General features: G+C 54.1%; 1 protein-coding gene across 6 annotated transcripts in view; it reads right to left on the reverse strand.

Annotated features, from left to right (window-relative positions):
• PITPNM2 (phosphatidylinositol transfer protein membrane associated 2) overlaps positions 1-13,502 on the reverse strand; it is a 142,767-nt gene that overhangs the window by 76,045 nt on the left and 53,220 nt on the right. The window contains exon 1 of one of the 6 annotated variants that reach the window (XM_082355342.1): positions 2,016-2,546. The exons of the other annotated variants lie outside the window; for them this stretch is intronic. The gene's annotated coding sequence lies outside the window, so the exon portion shown is untranslated. Of the gene's footprint in view, positions 1-2,015; positions 2,547-13,502 lie in introns of those variants that run through there. 6 annotated transcript variants of the gene reach the window in all.

Raw genomic sequence — 13,502 nt, forward strand, 5'->3', positions numbered from 1 at the left:
ATTTTCAGGCGAGAAAGGATTAGACGGAGAAACCTGTACCCAGCCGTCGACACTCGGTAGACCTGCCCCATCTGGCGTGCACGTGCATGCCCCTAAATTCCCTTCCCTTCCCCCTGGTCAGACCACGGTCCAGGAAAGCAGACTGCTCATGCTGTGTAGCAATTAGGCTGAAAAATGGAAGAGCAACGGACAGCCACAGACCCAAGCAACAGGAGTCGGGGGTGGGCTTCTCACAGCCACCCTGGAGGAAAGACCCCACACACACCCAAACTCTGCTGTGTCCCCTCTGAGCTCTGAGTCAGGCCATGCCTCTCCCTCCCTCTCTCCCTCCATCCCAGCTACTCCAGGGAAAACAGCAGCCCACGTGACCAGGACAGAGCCTGCCTTGCTAATAAACCCGTCCTAAGGCTCTGACAGTTTTAGCAGAAAATTACCTTTCAGGAAGAAAATGTAAGGAAGGGGAAGAGGGGAGACAAAGTGTTAGAGCTGGGAGCCACACGTCACAGGAGCCGGCCTGGGGCTGGTCCAGCAGCCCCCCATGTCTGCGGAGGTCCCCCAAGCTCCCCATGCTGACGGCCTCAGGGAGCCGCCCCTGGCACGCAGCTCTGCCGGCAACTCATGCCTGGAGACGGGAGGGCGCCTCGGAGACAGAGGGACGGACGGATGGACGGATAGACGGATGGATGGAGGAGCCGCGAGCCCGGCAGGGACGAAGGAGGAAGGGAAGCCAAGAGGAAGGGGTGGGGAGAGAGGAGAGGGAGGGAGGGAAGAGGGAGAATTGATTCTGTCTCCTCCACTGGGACCACTGAGCTAAGTTGCCATGGAGAAAGGGGAGCCGCTGGCAGAGCCTGAGGCGGGTGGAGGAACCTTATGCCAGAGGGAAGGCGTCAGCTCGGAGCCACTCCCCACACTCCTGGCGCAGCCTCCACCAAACCGGGCCTTCTGGGCCCAAGGCGGCCAGACTGGGAGGGGAACTGGCCTGACCCAGTGGGGCAAACAGCAGCAGTTCTCCGCCCCCTGGAGGAGCGGGGGGTGAGGGGGCAGGAGGTTCAGGTCTTCCTCGCCAGGCTCACTGGCGCTCCCGCCCCTCATCTCACACCAGGCCGCCAGCCCGGCCAGACTCCCCGGGGACTGAGGGGACCAGAGCCTCTCCCAACGGCCTGGCTACCACCTGGGGCCCTGGTGTTTGCGGAGGCATTCTGACCTCCACCTGCCTCCCCGTTTCTAAAAATTAGAGTCTCCAGACCCCGAGTCACATTTCCCACCCTCAGGGATGAGGGGACATCCAACTAGGGAAGGACCTCGACGCACAGAACCTCCTATGCAGGAAGTGGAGGAGAAGGACGAAGGGAGTGAGCCCTCCCGGGTGGACGGCCCTCCCGGGTGGACGGCCCCTAAAGGCTCCGTGGCCCTGGCTCCCTGCGGGTCTCCCACGCGGGGCTGGCTCTCCCACCTGCCTGCGCCAGCCCTGCCGCGGCTCCTGTCCACGACCCCAGCTTCAGGACTGGCCATAGCTGCTGGCCCTGCACCCACTCCAAGCTGCAGGAATGGGGCCGGGGAGGCCTGGGCTGGGGTCTCCGCTCCTCCTCTTGGAGACGACATGACAGGGGTACATCCAGGCCCACCTCTGGGCCGCCACTGAATGCCATGACCTGGGAAACATTTTTCTCTTCACAATCCTCTTCTCACTTTCCCCCTCGACGCTTTCTTATGAAAAGGTTCACACAAACAGCAAAGTTGAACACATTTCCTAATGAACATCCATACATGCACTACCTAGATCCTACCATTTCCTCTCACTTTTAATGTGGCAAAACACCTATAAAACTGACCATTTTTGCCATTTTAAAGTACACAGTTCAGAGGCATGGAGTGCATTCATGGTGCTGTGCCACCGTCACCTCTAATTCCAGAACATTTTCATCACCCCCATACCTGATAGGCACTCACTCCCCATCCCGCCTCCCCCCAGCTCCGGGCAACCACCAGTCTGCTTTCTGTCTCTGTGGATTTACCTGTTCTGGACAGTTCATATCAATGGGATCATCCACTCTGTGGCCTTTTGTGTGCGGCCTCTTTCACTTTGCATCATGTTCTCGAGGTTCGTCCACTTTGTAGCCTGGGTCAGTGCTTCATTCCTCTTTACGGCTGAATCATAGCATCGGATTCATCGGACACGTGGGTTGTTTCCAGCTTTCGGCTATCGTTCTCTTACTTTTAGAATGAGTTTTTCAGAGTCCAGTAATGTTTCCTGAAGCCTCTCCTATGGGATTTGGGATTCGGTCTCAAAGGTGCAGCCCCGGAGGCCCCAAATAGAAATGTTAATCCTTGTTTGGCCTTTTCATTAAAGCATTGCTCCCCACTGGGTAATCGAGCCTGAGGGGGGCTCCGCGTGGCCCTGGGGACGGAGGCAGAGGTCCCAGAGCATGTGTGTGGCCAGCGAGCGGGCTCTGGGCTCCTCTGCCCCAAGAAGCAGCCCTCTGGGCAGCAGGACACTTGTGCACACGGACCCCGTGTCCACGCTCTGAGACTCGACGTACCCAGGTTTGAGTACTCTCTTACACTCCCTGGCGGCCTGACTAGCAAGCCATTTCCCCTCTCTGAGCCTCAGCTTCTCCGTCTGTAAAAGGCGGGCAACAGTCTCTACCTCTTGCGGTTGCTCTAGAGATGAGACTGGCGCTGCCCCATGGAACTTTCTGGGTTGACGGATGTGTTCTACGCCTGGCTGTCCAGTACGGCCGCCACTAGCCCATGGGCTACTGAGCACCTGAAATGTGACTAGTGTGATTGGACAATGGAATTTTAAATTTTATTTCACTTTAATTTAAAATTAAAATTAAGAAGTCACACGGGGCTGGTGGTGATCACCCTGGACAGAGCAGCTCTAAGCACTTAATGGGATGGGAAGGTAGGACACGGTCCAAGCCCAGCACCTAGCTCCTCCGTCTTTTCCTTCATCCCTTCCTCTCCCTACTTACCCCATGGTGTCCGGGCAGTGGAGCGAGCCTCTGTCTGAAGCCTGGCCCCCAAGGCTCCCTCTGAAAGGACAGAGGGTGGGTAGTTGGGCTCTCGGGGAACAAACCAGGCGCCAGCTGGCGAGTGGCCGTGGCGGACTCCACAATGACGTAGGTCCCTGAACCGCTAACCTCTCCTCCTGCCCCTATGGGCCCTAGACCCCTATTCTAGAACCCCATCTCCTGCCGTTTCCCCCAGCAACTCCTGAGGTCATCCCTAGAATGTCTGGGCAGGAGATGAAGGATTGGAATAGACCCTCCCCCCATTCCTAAAGTGGCAGCAGTGGACCCCCGTGGGGTTGTGCAGGGGTTTCGTGGTCTCGGGCTGCGCTGTCTCGGGTCCTCAGGGACACCTTCCCACGTGCACAAAGCTGTTCTCACAGGCTTGTGCCCTGGCACAGCGGCTGCACGAGAATCCAAACCTCACTTTGCAGATGCAGAAACCCAGACGCAGCTGGAGGAGCACACGGCAAGGCGGGAGGAGTTGGGGCTGAAGCCCAGGCCCCGAACTCCCCCCAGCCTGGCTGGCATGGGCCTCCTGAGAGGCATGAGACTCTGGAACAGGCCCGGGTAGGAGGGGGGCCCCAGCACTTGACCCCGTGCCAGGGCAGGTCAAGGGCCCGGGGGATGGCTGTGTGGCTTCAAAGCCAGAACTGAAGCCTGGCCAAGCCATCCCATTGCTGTTCCCTCACCCACCCCAACCCGTCCCAAGTCGGAGAGAAGTGACATCTCGGGGGTGGCAGTGGGGACTCCAGAAAAACTTAAACACAACCACAAACAACCATAACTCCGGTGGTGCTCTGAGCCCACCAACAGGTATGGGTCACCCAGAGCTGGGAACGGCTGCCGAGGACCGGGGGCCCAGCTGGCTCTCCCTCACCCTGCAAAGCCTTCTCTTAGCTTCCCGCATGCCCCTGCCTCCCCGACAGGATGGCCAGAGGGACCCCCTTCAAACCTGTGCCCTGAAGTCACCTGGTCTCACCCCACTCACAGGGGAAGGCCTGGAGGCCCCGCCCTGCCTGCCTCGGGGCATCTGTACCCACGCACCCTCTGTCCAGAGCCGCCTCCCCCGTAGCCTCGGCTCTGGGACCCTCCTCACTAAGGCCTTCCTCGACCCCCTTACTTATTTCAAACTCAGCCCCAGGCCCGGCACTCCCCTGACTTTCCCATTTACTTCATAGCTTTGATCCTCATCTAATATACCGTGGGCTTTTCTTTCTTCTTTTATTTTTATTTTTTGAATTGTGGTAAGATACACATAACGTCAAACTTACCATCTCAATCATTTTTTTTTTTCAATCATTTTTAAGTGTACAGTTCCGTGGCATTAAGGACATTCACACTGTTGTGCAGCCATCACCACCGTCCATCTCCAGAACTTCATCTTGTAAAACTGGAACTCTGTCCCCATTAAACACTGCTTCCCCATTCCACCCTCCCGCCGGTCCCTGGCACCCACCACTCTACTTTGAACTTAACTGCTTTAGGCACCTCGTATAAGTGGAATCATGCAGTATCTGTCCTTTTGTGTCTGGCTTATTTTACACAGTGTAACATCTTTCAGGTTCACCCATGGTGTAGCACGTTCTTTTTTTAAAGTTGTCTTTCCCACTGGAATGGAGGCTTCATGGGGGCAGGGATTTTGGTGGGGTTGTTTTCACTGCTGTATCCCCAGGGTCCAGAAGACAGCCTGGCACCCAGCAGGCACTGAACGAGTCTTTGGAATGAATGAATGAGCGCGTGAATGAATGAATGAAGACTTTGTAGAGGACAGTACTCCACCACACAGGTCTGGGTCTGCCCCTCCCCCCCACTGTGGACCAACTCGCAGCGATGGTGGCCCCGCCCCATGGTTTTAGACCCCTGCCCTGGAGTCCCAGGCCCACCGTCCCAAGGGGTGACCACACTCAGCGCCCGCAGGACCCCCCCACTTGATGGTGGGCTTCCCCCCTAGACATGGCACATCCACGGGAAGATTATTACAGGGACAGACAGGGTCCCCAGCCGTGGATGTGACAATGTGCCTTGGAGCCTCACAGTGGCGCTGTGGGCAGTGAGGAAGGATAGAGGAGGGCAAGGGCCCAGACACCCAGATTCCCCCAACGTGGGGAGGCCAGCACAGGCAGGGGTTCGGGAGACCTGGCCTAGACCTAGCCACGGCTCAGAGCGGGGCTCACACACAGCTGGTCCCTCGCCTTCCACCTTCTCCACATCCTGCCTGGCTACTTGTTTTACTCTCTGAGAACTTGCTTTACTCCTGTTTCTGGGCTAGACGAGCTCAGAAAATCAAAGTAAGGCATAAGGTGGACCCCTTGCGCACACGCAGCAAGCCTGAAGGGGCACCAGCACTCCAGCCAGGCCGGCCAGCGCGTGGGAGACGCAGGGGTCCCACCCCTCGCCAGACTTGGGCAGGAGGTGTCCACGGAGAGGGCGGTGGCTGAGGGCCCACAGCGAGGCCTCAGCGCCCAGCCAGACCTCAACCGGGGTGCTAGAAGACAGTGACCCCAGAAGAGCCCAGATCACCCCTGAGAGATCCTCCCCACTCCGGGAAGACAAACAGACTGGGACAGTGGAAAAACAGCTGTACCTTTAAATTATTTGGCCCACAGATACGAAAAAACATTTGCCTGTTGAAGCTGTTTGCATGTTTGGTTATTTTTAGGGTGAACCCGGTTGCCTCCCCTTGGAACCAGACGAAGCCCAGGAGGCACGTAGTCTTCTTTCCCAGATGGGGGTCCCAGTCCCGCATCCCTGGGAACCCGGGCCTGAGTGTGAGAGCCCTGAGGCTCGCGGCAGCAGGGGCCCCACCGGAACACACACGGGGGAGCCTGGGCAGGTCTGCTGGGACCTTTAAGAAGATGCGACTCTGCTGACAGCACGGCTGCCCACCTGGGTCCAGAAAGAGCCCCCTGCCCCTGCCCAGAGCACGGTGTGAAGGGAAGGAAGCTGGAGGCCCTGTCCCCGTCCATGCCAGGCCCAGCTAATGGGAATAGTTTGCTGACATATTTTTAGAACAAATGGCAATTAGAGCAGATTTTCTCTTCCACTCCCCCTCCCCAAAACAGGAATAAATCAGCTCTACCAATTTCCCAGCTAATGATTTCCTCCATTAAATTAAAAAGAAGAAGAAGAAAATGTTTTTTTAAATAGATTACCAGCCCTGTGCTTTCGGAGACCATGTGACCTGTCAACTCCTCTTAAGTCCTGATACATCAAAGTTCCTTAATTAATTTTTAGTAAGTAAAAAAGTCATAGTCTAAGAAGGACTCCTCCCCCACCTGCTCCCAGTTGGCCTGGCACAGAAGGGTCAGCTCCGGGCTGGTCATGGGAAGCCAGCTCAATAGGGCCAAAGATAATCTGAGAATCAGTGCACGAGGTCCATTTCACAGATGAGAAAAATGAGGCTGAGATGAGAAGCACCTAAACACATAGCCCGTGGAGGACTAAGTGTGGGACGGGGGTCTTGCTTTCAAGATGCACCCACCTACAGAAATGCAAACAGGGGAAGCCAGGAGCCGAGGAGCCCCAGCCTTCAGGTGTAGGGATGACGTGAGTTACTTAATCCAGGACCTGGGCTTCTCCTCCTCTTGTTCCTTTGCAGCGCCTGGGACAGGGACCGGCATATACTGCGAACTCCTCATCTATTTCTAAAAAGTCCGCTCCCCGACAGCACGGATGAACCTCGGAAGCATTGTGCTGAGTGAAAGAAGGCAGACACCACAGGGCAAATACTGTATGATTCCACTTGTATGAGGTGCCTGGAATAGGCAGATTCACAGAGAGAGAGGGTAGAAGGGTAGGTACCAGTAGAATGGGGGAGGGGGAGTTAGTGTTTAATGGGGACAGAGTGTCTGTTTGGGGAAAGAAAAGAGCTCTGGAGATGGATGCTGGTGATGGTGGCCCAACAACTTGAATGTACTTAATGCCACTGAACTATGTACTTAAAAATGGTTAAAGTGGTCAATTTTATGTATATTTTACCACAATGAACAGACATAAAAAGAAAAAAAAAGAGTCCACTCTCCAAAATGCTATTTGAAGATACAGGAGGGGCTGACAAGTCCACAGTGACTCGGGCAGCACCCCCTGTGGCCTGCCACTAACTGGACCTCAATTCCTGAAGTCCAGCCGGGGAGCTCACAGGCCCCTCCAGTCACGTAGGAATGCCAGGGACCTTCAGAGAAAGGCTCCTCGTGTTAGCCAGCGTCACCAAGTCGGGATTCCCCGTGTCCCTGATGGCCTACCAGACGCCAACAGGGAGAAGGCCCAAGGAACACCCTCTCTGAAAGATGCCTCAGGGCCTTCGGACGTGCTGTGCCCTCTGCCTGGAATGCATTTCCCCAGATATTACACGACTCGCTTCCTAAGTTTATTTAGGTTTCTGCAGAGAGGTCCTCTCTGGACCATCCTATAGCCAGAGGCAGGGAAAGTCACTGGGACCAGGCAGGGTGGCCTTGAGCAAGAACGGGAAACCAATAGCCCTAAGCATCCATGGCAAGCCAGCACCATCACGCTGCTCCTGGCTGGAGAGAAGCAGCTCGTGGGAGGGCAGTCAGATCCTGGCTCCGCCATAACCAGCCAGAGGACCTTGGCAAGTTCCTTCATCCCTCTAAGGCTCAGTTTTCTTTTCTATAACATGGGGAAGAAAACAGGCTTTTCTGAGGGTGAGGTGAGATGATGTACATGTTTGGCATACAGCTGGGACGTGGGCAAAGGTCGATAAATGGTAATGATTCTAATTATAATCTCCCAAATGCATTCCTTCCAAGAGGGTCCAGGGGCAACGATCTCAGACAACTCAAAGAAGACATGCACCACTAATCAGTGTCCAAGCCAGCGGTGGGTGGGGGGGGGGGTGTCAGTGACCCGGAAGGCAGAGGATGGACGGGGCCTGTAGGCTTACCGTGTGCTATGTGGTTTAACTAATTTTTGTCCCCATTTCGCATATGAGGAAACTGAAGCACAGAGAGGTTAGTGACTTACTTGCTCCAGGTCACATAGCCTGGAGGCAATGAAACCGAATTCCAACCCTGGTCATGTGGTTCCAGGGCCTGAGCTGGTTCTCACTGTTCCATAGTGCATCGTTGGGTTTTTTAACAAATTTTTTATAGGTTTAAAAAATACATATTTATTTATTTTATTTTTATTATTTGTTTTCTTTATTTTTTTGGCCGCGTTGGGTCTTAGTTGCGGCACGCAGGCTCTTCGTTGCGGTGCACGGGCTTCATTCTAGTTGTGGCGTGAGGGTTTTCTCTCTCTAGTCGTGGCGCGTGGGCTCAGTAGTTGTGGTGCGTGGGCTTAGTTGCCCCGCAGCACGTGGGATCTTAGTTCCCCGACCAGGGATTGAATCCGCGTCGCCTGCATTGGAAGGCGGATTCTTTACCACTGGACCACCAGGGAAGTCCCTTTTTAAAAAAAATTTTAATCTTTTTATAGTAGATCCTTGTTGGTTATCTATTTTAAATATAGCAGTGTGTACATGTCAATCCCAAACTCCCAATCTATCCCTCCCTGCAACCCTTCTGCCCTGGAAAGCATAAATTCGTTCTCTAAGTCTGTGAGTCTGTTTCTGTTTTGTAAATAAGTTCAATTGTATATTTTTTTAAGATTCTGCATATAAGCGATATCATATGATATTTGTCTTTCTCTGTCTGACTTACTTACTAGGATCATCTCTAGGTCCACCATAGGGTATCTTGAGAGAAGTGTGGAAGGAAGGAAGGAAAGAAGGAAGGAAGGGAGGGAGGGAGGGAGGGAGGAAGAGAGAGGGGCCCAAGAAAGCAGAGGCAGATCCCCTGGCAGCCTCTGCAAGTCTGACATCCGGGCTACGTGAGTTTCCATAAGCCGGAGGGAAAGGTCTCAGAGCAGGCCCCTCAGGGAAGCCCACAGCACAGCGGGACTGGCCTGGTTCCTCTCGAAGGTCTCCAAGGTCAGGCCCAAGATCTTCATACTTCATTCCACTCAGCCCAGCTGCACTGGTCAGCACCCAAGTGTGCAGTTAACTCCCTCGGAACCCAGGCTGGGCAGGGGGAGGGGAGGAACAGCTCCGCGCCTGGCTCCGCCTTACGATGCCTCCCCAGCGGCCCAGAGACCCAGGGGACACCTGAAAGCCCCCACCCTTTCAGCGGCCAGACACGGGGGAGAGGGGAGGCCTGCACGCTGGCGGCTGGCGGGTGATTCTGTGTGCACGGCTAAAGGGCAAGCGGCTTCCAACTCATTCTTGAAGGTGATTCACTTCCCTCTATGCCACCTTCTGAAGAATATCTTCACTAACAACTCTCTTAGCCACACGGCAGCCAAAGTGAGCATTTTAAAATGTAAATGCAAAAAAAAAAAAAAATGTAAGTGCAGGACTTCCCGGGTGGCTCAGTGGTTGAGAATCCGCCTGCCAATGCAGGGGACACGGGTTTGAGCCCTGGTCTGGGAAGATCCCACATGCCGCGGAGCAACTAAGCCCGTGTGCCACAACTACTGAGCCTGCACTCTAGAGCCCGCGAGCCACAACTACTGAGCCCTCATGCCACAACGACTGAAGCCTGGGAGCCTAGAGCCTGTGCTCTGCAACAAGAGAAGCCACCACAATGAGAAGCCCGCGCACAGCAAAGAAGAGTAGCCCCCGCTCACCGCAACTAGAGAAAGCCTGCGCACAGCAACGAAGACCCAACGCAGACAAAAATAAATAAATAAAATAAATTTAGTTTTAAAAATGTAAATGCAAATAGGAATATGTCATGCCTGTACCTCAACACCCCCCAACAGCTCCCTTCAAACTTAGGCGGTTTTTTTGATTTTTGTTTGTTTGTTTGTTTTTCCGTGCTGCGCGGCATGCAGAATCTTAGTTCCCCGACCAGGGATTGAACCCAGGCCCCCTGCAGTGGAAGCACGGAGTCTTAACCACTGGACCACCAGGGAAGTCCCAAGTCCAAAGTCTTTACCACGACCTACAAGTCCTCCAAGATCACGCCCCTGACTCTGCCATCTCCTACCACTTTTCCTCTCTCACTCCTCAGACTTGCCAAGCACACTTCTGCCTCAGGCCCTTTGCACCTGCTAGTCCCTCCTTCTCAGATATTACACGACTTGCTCCTAAGTTCACTTAGGTTTTCACAGAGCGGTTCTCTCTGACCACGCTATCTCAAACCCCTACCACCCTCACCCTCTCTCTCTATCCTAGTCCCTTGCTTATTTTCCTTCCTGGCATTTAGTACCACCAGTGTGTTTTAGGAAGGGATTTCATTTGGTTCACTGCTAAATCTCCAGTGTTTAGAACAACGCCTGGCATATGAGTGGTGCCCAAAAACTCTGTTGATAGCTTTATTTTTTAATTTTTTTGGCCACGCCGCACGGCTCTTGGGATCTTGGTTCCCCAACCAGGGATCAAACCCAGGCCTCAGCAGTGAAAGCACCGAGTCCTAACCATGGACCATCAGGGAAGTCCCTGTGGATGGTTTTAGAAGTGACGGTGGTTGGTGGAAGTCGGGGGGGCTTTGGGGACAGCTGAGCGCCCTGTCAGTCCATCTGGGTGGTCAGCCTGTACAGAGTTATCAGCAGGACACTTAATGTCTGTACACTTCCTGTAGGTTTGTTACACTTTTATAGAATGTTTTCAAAAATGTTTTAAAAAGCTCTATTGAATGACTGAATTATGGATAACTGAACAATGAAGGATGTACAACACAGCTCTTTAAAAGCATGGACAAGCCATTATCTTGTAATAACCTATCATGGAGTATAGTCTGCAAAAATACTGACTCACTATGAATCTGATATAATATTATAAGTCAGCTATACTTCAATCAGAAATAAGTAAATAAATAAATAAAAGCACGTACAGGTTTAACAAGACCACTCGTACCCGCCGAGCAGATCAAGCTAAGTGGGACACAGCCCTCTCTCTCCGTGAACCATATAAAGTCATCTTGCTTTTTATGGAGAATGAGAAGGTAAGGGACAGGTCCTTCAGGACAGGGTAGCCACAAGGACTTTGGTGAGGCATCTTACAGGGGACATCTACGGCCATTCTATGCAAATTTGAAGAAGCTTGAGGTTGTAAAACTCCATCCCCACTGGGCACTAGAGATCAAGCCATTGGTCTGAAATGCACTTTCTTGCAACTGGCCAGTGACATCAGTCTGTTTGAGGCCAACAACAGGGACATCACTGGCAGAGGCTGTAAGTGCCTCTTCCCACCAGCCAGATTGGCTCCCTCAAAGGCGACAGACTGTGCCTGGCCTATACCCTCCCTGCCTTTTTCCTATGGCCTCCCACCTGCCTGGCCTGCTTCTAAAGGGGACCCTCCTACCCTCGCTGCTGGCCCAGAACCCTCTCTTGGGAAGACCATCCGGCTGCCCCCGGCTCCCTTCTGGGCCCTAGGACCGGCTCTCTGCAGACTGACCCCCACAAAAGGGAACAAGTCTTTGTCTCAGGTGGTCTGTAATGCTGAGCCAGGGGAAGAGGAAGATGAAGAAAGAGGAGAAAGAAAGAACATGAATTTTCCTCCCATACTCAAAGGCTGGAACATCCCTGCCTCACTCTCAACTAAAACAACTCCTGCAAACAAAGCCAGAGAAACCCATGGATTAGAGACTACTCTTCACCTGCCTCTCCCTCACCCATCACCTCCCTACCAGCCCTCAAGCTCAGGCCAAAGACAGAAGGTTCCAGGGACCAGCAAAGCAGATGTGACCTTGCGGGCTCTGGATGGGACCAACCCCAGTGCTCTGTGCAAAGGCCTTGATGTGAGCCATCAAGACCTGCAGTTATGAGGGAGAGCAGAAAACAGGCATCTCTGCAGCCAGTGGAACAAAGATGAGTCAGTGAAACAGGAGAAAGGAAATGAGCATTTATGGCACTTTGTATTAGTCATCTACGGCTGTGTAACAAATCACCCCAAATCTCAGTGGTTTAAAACAATGAACGTTTATAATTTCATGCTGTTTCTGGGCATCCAGAATCCGAAAGGGGCTTAGCAAGGTGGTTCTGGCTCCAGATCCTTCAGGAGGTCACAGTCAAGAGGCTGACCAGAACTATGGTCATCAGGAGGCTCAGCTAGGGCCGGAAGAGCCACTTCTGAGCTCATGGGTGTCGGCTGGCTTCCCAGAGGGAGCGACCCAAGAGAGAGGACAGCAGAAAACACACTGTGCCTTGGCACTTACACTCTGTCATTCCCACCACATCCATGGGTCACACGGATCAGCCCTGTCCAGCATGGGAGGGGACTGTCCAGGGCCGTGTACCAGGAGGCAGGAGCACAGAGGACCATCTTGGAAGCTCCTGACCCTTGATCCAGACCATCTCCTTCCATCCTCACAACAGTCCCCAGAGGCAGGCATTTCTATCTTCACTTTACAGCTGTAGAAACGGAAGCTCGAGAAGGTAACTGCCTCAAGTCCCACCAGGAGTTACAGACCCAGCCAGCACTCTGTCCTGCCCATCTAGCTCCCAGTGACCACCAACTGGGCAGCTGGGCCTGCAAAAGGAGTCAAAAGCCAGGCCGGCAATGCCCAGCCCAGTTACCTAGTCTCTCGGCATCTCCTCATCTGTAAAAGGAGGTTAACATCAGCGCTACGCTGGAAGTGTCGCAAAGATGAAATGAGATAACGTGAGGGAAGTATCCAGCACAGGGCCTGGCACAGGGCGAGCACCCAGTAAATGTCAGCTGCTGTTCTAACATTTCCTGACTGTTATAGACAGGGAGGTCCCCGCAGGCCCACCTGCCCTGCTTCCTCGAGCAAGGAGGACAAGCTGGAAGCTCTGTAATGAGCATGCGGCTGTAGCCAGGAGAAGCAGCAGGGGTTGGGCCACTCAAACGGTCACACCCTTGCTGACGGGGCCAGGCCACCTGCCCCCGGTGACCTTGCAGAAACAGCACGGAGGGTTTCCTCTCTCCAGGGTGCCTGGCTTCGCCTGGCTTCACGGCAGGATCGCCGTCCTGCAGCCCCTTCCTTAGGAGACAGACTTCCGGAAACGCCCCAAGTGCTGTGCGGCCCCAGGAGCAGCCTCGTGGGGCACAGGATTTCCAGCCGCTCACACGGGTGAAAAACAGCGGTCCCTCCAGCGGCGAGAGCCGCCCTCTGTCTCGCAGGACAATCCGACAGAGGCTGATCAATCTTCCCCCACTTGGCTCTCACCACCACAGACGGTGGGGGGTTATTAAGTCCATCAATCTAACTTCTCCACTGCGGGTCAGTGGTTCTTGATGCTGGTGACTCCTCCCCGGCACAGGTTGGGGGCAGGGGGCTGGGAGCTGGGGGTGGGGGAGCGAGGAGCCAGTATCACCAGTGCCTGAGGCCCAAATGCAAAACAAGCACGAGGGTCAGCTTGGCTGATGTTTTTTAAAACACTGGAATACCCGGGTGGGCCACTCCGATTCAGACACCTTCCTGCCATCACCCAGAGCCTACGGGAGCTGGCTGTCAAACCCAGAAAGCCCCGTCCACACACTGTCCTGGAGACCCCATCTGCGCCAGCCGGCGGTTCCTATGAAGA

The sequence above is a fragment of the Balaenoptera borealis genome (assembly GCF_965194805.1).
Source record: "Balaenoptera borealis genome assembly, chromosome: 14".
NCBI classification, from domain to species: domain Eukaryota; kingdom Metazoa; phylum Chordata; class Mammalia; order Artiodactyla; family Balaenopteridae; genus Balaenoptera; species Balaenoptera borealis.